The sequence below is a fragment of the Sardina pilchardus genome, chromosome 7 (assembly GCF_963854185.1).
Source record: "Sardina pilchardus chromosome 7, fSarPil1.1, whole genome shotgun sequence".
Taxonomy (NCBI): domain Eukaryota; kingdom Metazoa; phylum Chordata; class Actinopteri; order Clupeiformes; family Clupeidae; genus Sardina; species Sardina pilchardus.
Window position 1 is genome coordinate 24,584,579 of NC_085000.1, and position 11,280 is coordinate 24,595,858.

Consider the following 11,280-nt stretch of genomic DNA (forward strand, 5'->3'; position numbering starts at 1 on the left):
CACAGCTTTGCCTTGCGGAATAGAATAATAACTCACTGGTCATCAGCAGGGCGAATACACACACACACACACACACACACACACACACACACACACACACACACACACACACACACACACACACACACACACACATACACACACACACACACACACACACACAGACACACACACGCATACACACACGCACACACATGCATATACACATGCACGCACGCACGCACACACACACACACACATACACACACACACACACACACACACACACACACACACACACACACACACACGCAGCCATATTATTGGGGTAGGCCTATATCTCTAAGCCCCCAGCAACATTTGGCCCATTTGCTCTGTGGACAAACACACATTATTTGTGCAACATTAACTGTACAACATCTCATAACTCAGTGAACCTCACCACGGTGAACCTTGAAGTTACACAATGTAGGAATATCCCTTTTCGTACAGACTTTCAACAGACTGGACGCCGATTTACAGACAAAAAAGTGTCAAAAAGGGTCATGATCCTACATCCTACCTGCAACCACAACATTACTTAGTGTGATATGAGGGAGTAGAGGCACGCACGGGCAATGTCTGTCTGAGACTTCGTCTCGTTACCTCCTGTAACATCAGACTAAGTTTGTAGCTGTTATTTGTAAGGTGAACGAACGACATGCTGTGCTGGCGTGTGTGCTTCGTCTGTGATCACTGATTCAGAAATGTGGGATAGCGGAGAGAGCTTCCAGTCTAGCGCCAACCTTAGCTGGGTCTTCCCACTCTTCTGAGTTGGGGTCATGGTCTGCTGCTCCTGCTGGAGAAGGAGAGATGATTAGATTGGCCCTTACTCCTCTGCTCGTTCCCAGCTGCTTCTGTGATGCACTATAGAGCCTGCTGCACAGATTGAGATATCTCGCTGGGTAATTGGGTTTGTGCGTGATTTAAGCCTACAGTCATGGTTGTGAAGCGCTTCACAACGAGCTGGGCTCTGTAGCTTACCGACTATTGTTTTAGCTTAAAAGGAGTTCATAGAATGAGGAGTTATTTTTGTCTTTTTTGTTAGTATCTGTTCTAAATATGCTGATATTTCTCTCTCTCTCTCTCTCTCTCTGCCTTCTCTCACTCTCTGTGTTGTAGGTCCAAAGGTCCAGCTTGTTTATTTATTTATTTACCTATTTTTCTAAAAAGGCCAAATCACAAAAAAAATGTGTTCTTATTCTGGGTTTGTAGTGAATGGTTTCCAAGGTAACAGGGATATTTGGCTAAGGGCCAGACCCTGCAGTCTAGGGTGCCACTGCCTTGAAAGCCTGGCTACATTTACACACACACACACACACACACACACACACACACACACGCGCACACACACACACACACACACACACACACACACACACACACACACACACACACACACACACACACACACACACACACACACACACACACACACACACACACACACACACACACACACACACACACACACACACACACACACACACACACACTCATACACACACATTCACCGTCCACTGAAACATAGCACATCGACTTTTACACTCACCTTCAGCCTCTAGCCTCTCATCCTCCCACGAGCCCAGCCATTTTAGCTCTCATTCCTCGGCTGTCTCGTTAGCCTGGATGAAAGTGGTTACCCACTCACTTTGAATATGTTAGAGTGGAATAGAGAGAGAGACACACACACACACACACACAAACACTCTAACACCCCACAAACATGTTTACAGTAACACACTCTCTCTAACACACCTACACACATCTACAGACATGGCTATGTACACACAAACACGGTGAGATGGGCAATCCTAATGTTATTCAATCTGTTCTTCTCCGCACCCAACATAATATTGTTCTTGTGGCCAAAACAAGAATTGGGGTATGTGATGTTTTGCAAATCCCCAAGCATTTCTGATGATGTTAACCGTCAGTGGGGGGATTGTGGCTGTGGTCGTGTGTGTTGATTTGTGTGTGTGTGTGTGTGTGTGTGTGTGTGTGTGTGTGTGTGATGTCAGAGCTACAGTGAGGGGGATGCCACGGGGTCAGTATTCGGTTCTGTGGCTGACGTCAGACTTTTCCAGTGAGTCAAATTGAGTTGGCTCTGTTTTTCTTCTGCTTGACTAACACAAACACATCACCCCCCACCCTCAGTTCCTGCTAATAAGACTGAGTCATGTTGCTTTTATTGATATGTCCACTGGCATGGAACAGCATGTGCCTGTGTTGCTAGGGGAAGGGACTGAGATTCTGCCAAAAAAATATTGTAAAATTCATAAGAATGGAAACAGAAATGTGACTAGTTTGTTGTGATAGGACTCTTTTTTAATGCATAAAACCAGCTGGGATTTTCATGGCTGGGAAAAAAAAATCCCTGAATTTCTACAAATGGCCACTGGGTGGGATCGGGAGCCCTTCCCCTTCTCCTTGAAATGTCAGGACGGAGGACATACCCTGTGATTCTGGCACCATTTTGGAGGCGCGGATTGGCCACCGAGCGTGCCAGTATGGCAGCAAGTCTCACTGTGGCCAGGAAGACGAGACGGGCCTGCAAAAGCCATCTTGAAACTGCACACATCTTCTTGCGCTCGTGCCAACATTCTCAAAATATCAGGGTCATTGGGTTTTTTGAACGGTTTCATTTCAGATGTCATTTTAATGGGCTGGTGAAAATAGCATTAAGCATGGGTTGCAAGCAGGCTAAAGAGCATTTAGAGGGGGTGTGGGGGTGGGGGTGGAGATGTCGAGGCGGAGGAAATTAGCTTCAACCACACTCCCGCCATTCAGGTGCTCACCTTACCTGACACACACAAGCACTAGAGTGGTTCAGTGTAGCCTGCTCTTCCCTCTGAGTGTTTGCAATGAGCAACATTGTTCAATGTCCTGTACTCTTGCAAAAACCATGATTCATAATACACAATATTAGTTTTTAAAAACAATAATGCATTTAATAATCTAATTTAATAATAAAAATGCAATAAGGCTATTTTTAATGCTGCTAAAATGCTATGTTCCTCGAGTGTGAAATTCTATATGTGCCTGTCATGTCAGTTAAAAGATAAAGGATTATCATTTGCGCAGCCAGCACTGAATAATTTAAGTCTTTCAAATTGACCCCATCCCCCAACCATGTATTCACCATTAGCCTACCCACTGATATCACTGATACGCACTTCCTCTATAACATTAGGCCCCTGTAAAAAAGGCAGCGTGTCATTCAGTATGACTAAAAGTCCGATGAAGGCAGTACTGCATAACCCCGTGGTCCAAGTTCACGCTTATCAATCCTCTGCTTGACCCCAAGTTCATCCCCCCCCCTTTCCAGGGCCCTGTTTGGGGAGTGAGGGGTTGCAAGGTTCGGAGATTGGGTTGTGTTGGGGTGGGGGGTTCTCCCCATCAGTGGTAATTGTTTCTGGCGGCTGCTCTTCCCTGGTGCATGTGAGCGTGGAGGCTTGTGGGGTCCCGTGTCCGGCAGGGGCCATGGGAATATCGGTCGTAACCAACCCCAAGATCCCGCACTCGCTCACCCATCCCATCCCATTCCAGCCCCCTTCCCCATCCTATATACACTCCAATCCCGCTCCAGCCAGAGAGTCCCAGGCGTGGAATGTTTGCGAGGCCCGGGTGCCACCCACCCATTAGGCATTCCAACAGGGGCATGGTGGGTGGGACAGAGCCAGGGTCAGAGCAGAGGAAACCAAGTAGGAAGTTTTCACAAGAGTTTAGCTTCTATTTACGACCGTCTCTCTCTCTCTCCCTCTCCCTCTCTCTGTCTCTTCAGGCCCACTCAAAGGGGGCCCTTCCGAGCCGACCACTGCGTACCCCGGCACCGCAAACAAAGTCGGCGATAGTCTTTTAATAGCACATCAAAAGGGGGAGAAAAGAGGGCCCTTGTTCGCCTTGAGCTGCTCTGAATACAGACTGTTTACAAGCCAACAGCCCCGTCACAACAATGGCTGCCATTTAAATCATATTTATGGTTTCCTGTGTAAACAACACCCTCCCTGTTAATCAAAACATTTTTACAACTCTGTAGACTTGAAACGACAAGAACAATAATTTTATTTTCAACCAAACTACCAATTTTTACTTGCTGAAATCTGATTCAGAGAAGGAAATTAGTAATTAAAAATGTTCTCACATCAACTTTTCCCCCCCTTTTGCATTAAGGCAGGCTTGCTCTGGTCAGATCTGGTTTGCTGTGAGTTTTTGACTAGCCTGGTGGGAGTGTGTGTGTGTGCGTGTGTGTGTGTGTGTGTGTGTGTCGCTGGCTGTGTGTGTGGCGCAGGCGGCAAAAAAAACTGGACCCTTTTCTCCTCAGGAGTCTTTGTGTGAGATCCAGCACCAGCGAGTTGAGCGCGCCACACAAAAGAGGAGAGGCAGAGGAGGGGAACCGGCCCGAGAGGAGAGGAGCCTTTCAAGAGTGTTTTAGCATTCCGAAGAGAATCGCTCGCACAGTCCGCTTTCACGCTCAAACAAGTTCAGGGAGTTTCTTTCAAAAGAGCAACGACAGATACAGTAACGTGTATTGAAAGGTCTGAAGTGAATGGTCATATTTCTGGAGTGTGTGTGTGTGAGAGAAAAAAAAGCGTGCATGTGTGTGTGCTCAAATTCATTATGTGGTGCACATTTCTCTCCAAGTGGAACTCAGCCACTCCGGGTGCTGCAGGTTGTGTACACTCATAAATTCATTTGAGATGCAGAGGAAGATTTCTGTTTGGGGCGCATTTGCATTTTAATACTTTTATTTCTGTTGTGTTGCGCAAAAAGAAAGCACACCCTGAGTTTTTGGATGATTGGAAGAAAATGAGCCATGAACGGTGGCGTTTCCCCACAAATGGATTCCAAGAATACTGTGACTGAGCGAACCGTTGCAACACACTGATGTGGGTTTCCCACTCTACTCATTTAGACAAGGGGGCCATTAAACAAATAGCACCACCACCACCACCACCACCACCAACTGCACGTTAAGCTATCGAGGTTTTTCCACGAAACAGACAGAGGGGCCCGAGCTGAAAATAGCAGCTCTCTGAACCTCCTGTTTGTATTGTGTCTTCCGGCCCACTCCTTTAAGTGTCTCATATTGAATCTGCTCCATTAGACCTCTGAAATGGGAGTCGGCAACCTTTCACTGGATAGCACTCAGCTCCCAGGCTGCAGACTCTTTCTCTCTCTCTCTCTCTCTCTCTCTCTCTCTCTCTCTCTCTCTCTCTCTGTCTATCTCACACACACACACCCTGCCAAATATACTGATACTTTTGGGCAACTTTGCAGATGCTTTATTGACTCTCTCTTCTTAGTATGTCCATTTGTCGCTGGTGTCTGCCTGGCTCCAAGATGGAGGAGCGGCTCTTTTGTAGCTCGTGAGCCCAGGCTTCATTAATGGTCTCATCAATCACCAGAAAGGAGCTCCACGGCCAGGCCGGCCAGCTCCTTTTGTACCGACTGACCTTGGTAAGGGTAAAAATACTGTGTGTTATGTATGTTTGTGTGTGTGTGTGTTTGTGTGTGTGTGTGTGTGTGGTGTCTTGCAGGAAAGCTTTGGGTGCCCTGCAAAGGTCAGTGGGAATGGAGGAAAGACACTGAAGATGTGAGGTTTAATCTCTTAGGCTCTGCCTTCACTTTTGTCTTTCTAAAGCCGTCCTGTTGTACTGCGCCTCTTCCTTCCTCTATTCTCTTTTCCTTCCTTTTTCATCTCCTTTTTCTCTATCCTCTCTTCTTCCTGCTCCTCTTCTCTTCTTCCGCTCACTTCCTGTCCTCCGCTCCCGTCGCTTCCGTGCTCCCCTCTTTCCTGCCAACGGTCTCGTGTGCTTTCATGTGCTCCCGTCTCTCTCTTTCCCGCCACCGCGACTACGACCGCAAACCCCATGACCCTATACCACAGCCCCACCCACAGCCCCACAGCCCCTCCCCCACCGTTGCTCCCCCTCTTTCTCTCTCTTTCGATGTCCGTCTTTGTCCCCTCGTGGCCACCTCGCATGGCCACCATGCGGCCGCTACCGAGGCCCCCCCCCCACACACACCCCCCAAGCGCGAGGGGTAGTATGGGGGGGGGGGGGGCGACAGTGGGGGGAGGGGCGGCACGGAGCCTGAGAAGAGCATGGTTCTCACAGGCCTCACTGATAGGATTCCCGCCACTTCACTCCCCAATCCTGTTTCACGGCCAGTGCGTCTCAATGGTCTTCTCTGAAGTGGAGAGAGGAGGGGGTGTGAGGCCAGGGCGGGGTAAGGGTGGGGTGGTCAGATTGGGAGGGTGTATGTATGGATGTATGTGTGTGTGTGTGTGTGTGTGTGTGTGTGTGTGTGTGTGTGTGTGTATGTGTGCATGTGTGTGGGAGAGAGACAGAGAGAGAGAGAGAGAGACAGGGACAGAAAGAGATGGACAGGGAGAGAGGCAGACAGAAAGAGAGGGTGGGAGAAGGAATGAGGCTGTTGGGTGGGGGGGGTGGGGGTCACAGGGCTGTAGTCTTTTTTTCAGAGCCGTTCACAGGGGGCCTGAGCCATAGGGGAGAAATGTTTCCTTTTCATTCAAACTGGGTCGGGTGACTATACTGTGAGAAAGAAAGACAGAGAAAACGCAGCACATGAGAGACACCGAGAGAGGGAGAGAGAGAGAGAGAGGAGAGGGAAAGAGAGAGAGAGAGAGAAAAGAGAGGGAGTGGCAGCCAGTGAGAAGAAGAACAGCGACAGGAGAAGAGCAACAGTGAGAGGTGCCAGACACAAATAAGCCCCCGTCTACTGATAGCGCATATTGTAATGCGCACACAGACCACAATATGGCTGATCCACTGCCAAAGAATGGGAGGACATCCTCAACTATTCTCAACCCTCTCGGTCTTCTCTCTGTCTCTGTCTCTCTCTCTCTCTGTCCCCAAAATCTGTTCTTTTCTTTCCAAAGAGACAAAACAGTCCTTTGAAGCACCCCCCTTTTTTACGACCTGTCCTTATGTCAAGAGCATTTTGCCTGCTGACCACCGAGCGCAGATAATGGCGCAGAAAAAAAAGACAATGGGCCGGGGGGGCGGGTGACTCTTTGCGGTCATAGGACACTTAACTGGTCACTTTAACTTGTAAGAATGTGTATCTGAAGTGCTTAACTCTGAATGGCCCCGCCATGGTGCCCATCCGCACACATATAAATCACCCATAGACCGTCAGTGTCATGGGTCGGCCTCCCAGACAATAGCTGGGGTCTCATTAATGTCAAAAAGTGACCTCGGAGGCCCGGGGACATCACAAGGGATGCCCGCTCCCTTCGAGGTGGCCCTCTGGCCGCCCAGTTTCCACATGAGTGGGTTTGGGGGTGGGCGTGGTGGGCCTGGGGGTTTGGGGGTGGGGTTTTGGGCGGGAGGTCTGGGGAACGTGACCCGGGCTTTGGCCCTGGCTGAAAAGTCCTGACTGGATCTGGGATAGATAGATAGATACTTTATTGATCCTCAGGGGAAATTCAAGGTCCCAGCAGCTTAAGACACCACACACAACATACAATATAATCTAAACAGGAAAATTCTAAATTAGGATAATGCAGGATAAGCATGACTTTCTAACCTGCGGTGAATCCTGAATGAAGCACCCCTCTCAAACGCAACACACACAGTACATCCGTTTTGTGATTATCAATTGTTGACTGTTCATTTCCAAAGCAAATGTCATGGAAGTAGCTGAATGTGAAATGCACGTATTCATGAAAAGTTTCGGGAGTAAACTTGATTGTTGGTTTGTCGCTTTGTTTACTCATTTGCAGCTATTCATGGTCAGTCCTGTGACTCACGTGTGCTGTCACGAGTTTACTTAGGCACTGACTTATACCAGTTCTCATACTGTTTAATCAATGGACATGGTTAAATCCTCTCCAATCCAATGTATGCTCATTGTCTTTCATTAGCAATGTAAAGGATGAGTTGGTGAATACACACAAGCTAGCTGAATTATGTTGACCCAGGAGTCCCAGAGGATTTCTTCTATCTGTAGAGAGACGTGTGAAAACCCTTATGTGCACGAGTAATGGGTGCGTTATCCGAGCGCAAGTGCAACTTAAGCAGCCGTGCGTTTGTGTGTTTAATTCGGACGACTCTAGGCATTGTAATGATTTTCAGCAGAAGATGGGTAGGATTGTCAGCTGTCTTCATCCATCTTCTGTCTGTGTGCACAGTTAGCTAATCCCCATGCGGTAAAAATAATGAGCTAGGTGGGGGGTACGTGTGTTATTAAAATGGGGGAGCATGTCTGCGTGGATGTATGGATGGATGTGGATGTATGTATTCATGGGGGAGGGGGTTATGGAACTGTGTGTTCAGCGAAGAGAAGACCCATCATATCTCCTTATAGTTATCATCATTAATGGCTTTGAATGGTTTACATTCTGTTTCTAAAGAGGAGTCCCTCACAAGAATAATGGCTAGCTTGACATTGATAAAATCTTACCACAAGATGATGGATAGGATGTCAGCAGAAATTCATTTCATGAAACTGCTCGGTGATCTAGCTCAGCTTTAATTTATGAGAAGGACTTACCTTACAGGCGGTGATGCCTTTCTTTCCATTTTTTAGTTTCAGAATATATTCCACAATTTATGGCGGTATGAAATAGTTCTACATATAGGCAACATGCAACCCCATGATGATTTACACTTCAATGCAGTTTTCCCTGCTGAATGAACGTTCTATGTCAGAATTCTAGCACAATCCATAAAACACAAAAACTCTCCGGAAAGTTGAAAGATTTTGTTCCATTTGTTTCATCATGTCAAAAGTTATACATTTGGCTAAGCAAATAGGAAAAAAAAAGAAATTTGAGCCCTGGTTATTTGGGTCAGCAACAACAGGCCGGTGTTACATGTCAACTGGCTCCTGTTTCAACTGGCTTCGTTGACGACGTTCCACAATTCATGACGTGTCTTCGACAGATGTGGCACCTTGACTTGTCAACTTTCTGATATATAGGTAATATTTTTGGTGGCATATTCATGATCCAGTACATATAGCCTACTTCAGCCAATTTTGGCATTTATAGATGTCATGCATATTTGTATTCGTTCGTCTCCAGTTTATATCAGAAAGTTGACAAGTCAAGGTGCTACATCTGTCGAAGACACGTCATGAATCGTGGAACGTCATCAACGAAGCCAGTTGACACAGGAGCCGGTTGCCATGTAACACCGGTATTCTCTCTGAGTAAGCCACAGCTCGAATCAACGAGTGCTGATATGTATCCTCAGGCCTGTCATCAATGGCCAGCAAGTAAGCAGAGTTGAACTCGATGCCTTCCCAGAACTCCCTCTGTCCAACACACACTGCTCCATGTCTGCGCTCAGATACAACCCAGATAAGCTCCTGGGGCAGCTGATTGTGTGTGTGTGTGTGTGTGTGTGGGTGCAACTCTGAGACATAGGCCTCTGGATATACTTGTGCACTCCAGACATACAGAACACAGCCGCTGTTCTCAACAGTCATGAGTTGCACTCCTTGTGAGCGTTCTTCTGTCATCTACTAATGCGGTTCGCTGTGTACATCCCACTTGACTCCTGATTTCGCAGTATTCCTAGAGGGGCCTCACGTGTGTTTGTGTGTGTGAGAGAGACACACACACATGCACACACACGCACACACACACACACACACACACACACACACACACACACAAAGACAGATAAAGAGAAAGACAGAGAGGGACCATTATTAGCCATGTGGTTGTGAGATTCCCTACATTCTCATGTAGCTACCACAGAAAGGGCAACTGTACAACTAATACCACATCAGACAGAAAAGAGTGGCTCTAGATATCTCTGCTGTTGCCTGTTCCACACATTTCCTCTCACTTTCTATAGACCCCTGCTGAGCCTACAGTACGTCACTTCGTTCGCTGGCGGCAAAACAACCATCAACTGCCATCAGCGACAACACTAAACTCATCCGATATGTCATTGTATTGTAAATCTTAGACATGACCATTTGGGACATAGTTATATATCCAATGATCTATACACCCGCCACTTCTCCTTACTGTATACGCTCGGTTTTTCAATAACGTAATTATAAATATCTGGCCATTCAACGGAGGGCAATCTTGCTACGTCTTCTTTCCATTCACTTAGAATGGGGATCTGTCAGAATGATCCCACCTGATAACGTACGTTTTTTCAAAGTTTTTTCAAATAATCCTCCCAATCCCGTACACTGAGTGTATGTACATACTGTTTTATATCGTTAGCCATTTCATCAAAGGTTAATTACGGACTAATTTTAGCCGCATTACTAGTGCTTTTCAATAGCCGTCTAACTTTTCTGCCGCCACTGACGTCACGCCACTCCGAATGTTTATCCGTTGTGAAGGGGTCTATACAAAGACAAAGAGTGATTTGAACACATGCAGAGCCCATTAGCACCAGGTTGACCCTTAGCCTGCTCCACGACCATGACCACGACCACAGGCCCACTCTCCCCGACACCCGGCTCTCTCCCTCTGCCCTGCTCCTGTGGCTGTCCATCTGTCTCCTTCCTCTCTCTCTCTCTCTCTCTCTCTCTCTCTGCTCACCTCTGCCGCCACATCTCTGCTCGTGTCCTTTCCTGCACACCTGTTCCGTCGCATCACGCCTGGCTCACAATCGCACCGCTGTTCGCTCCCCCCCCCACACCTGGCCAGCCGCACCTGTCAGCCCCCCCCCCCCTCCCCCCCCACCCCGCTCTTCTCCTCTCCCGATTGCTTTCACAGGTGTCTCTGTCCACAGATCTCCATCTGCTGATATCCCCTAAAAAGCCGCAGTGCCCTCCCTCACAGACTGTCCAGCCCCATTGCCCCTTCAGGCCTGGGGGGGGACGGAGGAGGAGTGGTGGTGTTGGTGGTGGTTGGGGGAAGCTTATGTAGGGATATGTGGCCTTTTCACGGGCACGGCTTTAATGCCCCTTCGATAAAAGGTCCTCTTCTCAAGCCCGGGGCAGGGACTAATCTGTCACCATCCCTCATCAGACAGCTACTGAGTCGGGTTTGTCTCAACACAGATGGAGGGCGGCTGGAGCAGAGAGTGGGGGTGGGTGAGGCGGTGTGAGTGTGTGTGTGTGTGTGTGTGTGTGTGTGTGTGAGTGTGTCTTGGTTGGGGTGTGGTGGAGATGGGTCCCTAACCCCCGAGCCTCCTGGATATCCATCATCAGCCTTGTCGTTAATAGTAATTAGATGAAAGATTATGCACGCTGTTAAAGCCTGTGTCAGTTCCATCGAGCAGAAAGGAGAAGATGATTTACAGCACGGAGGAGAGGCAT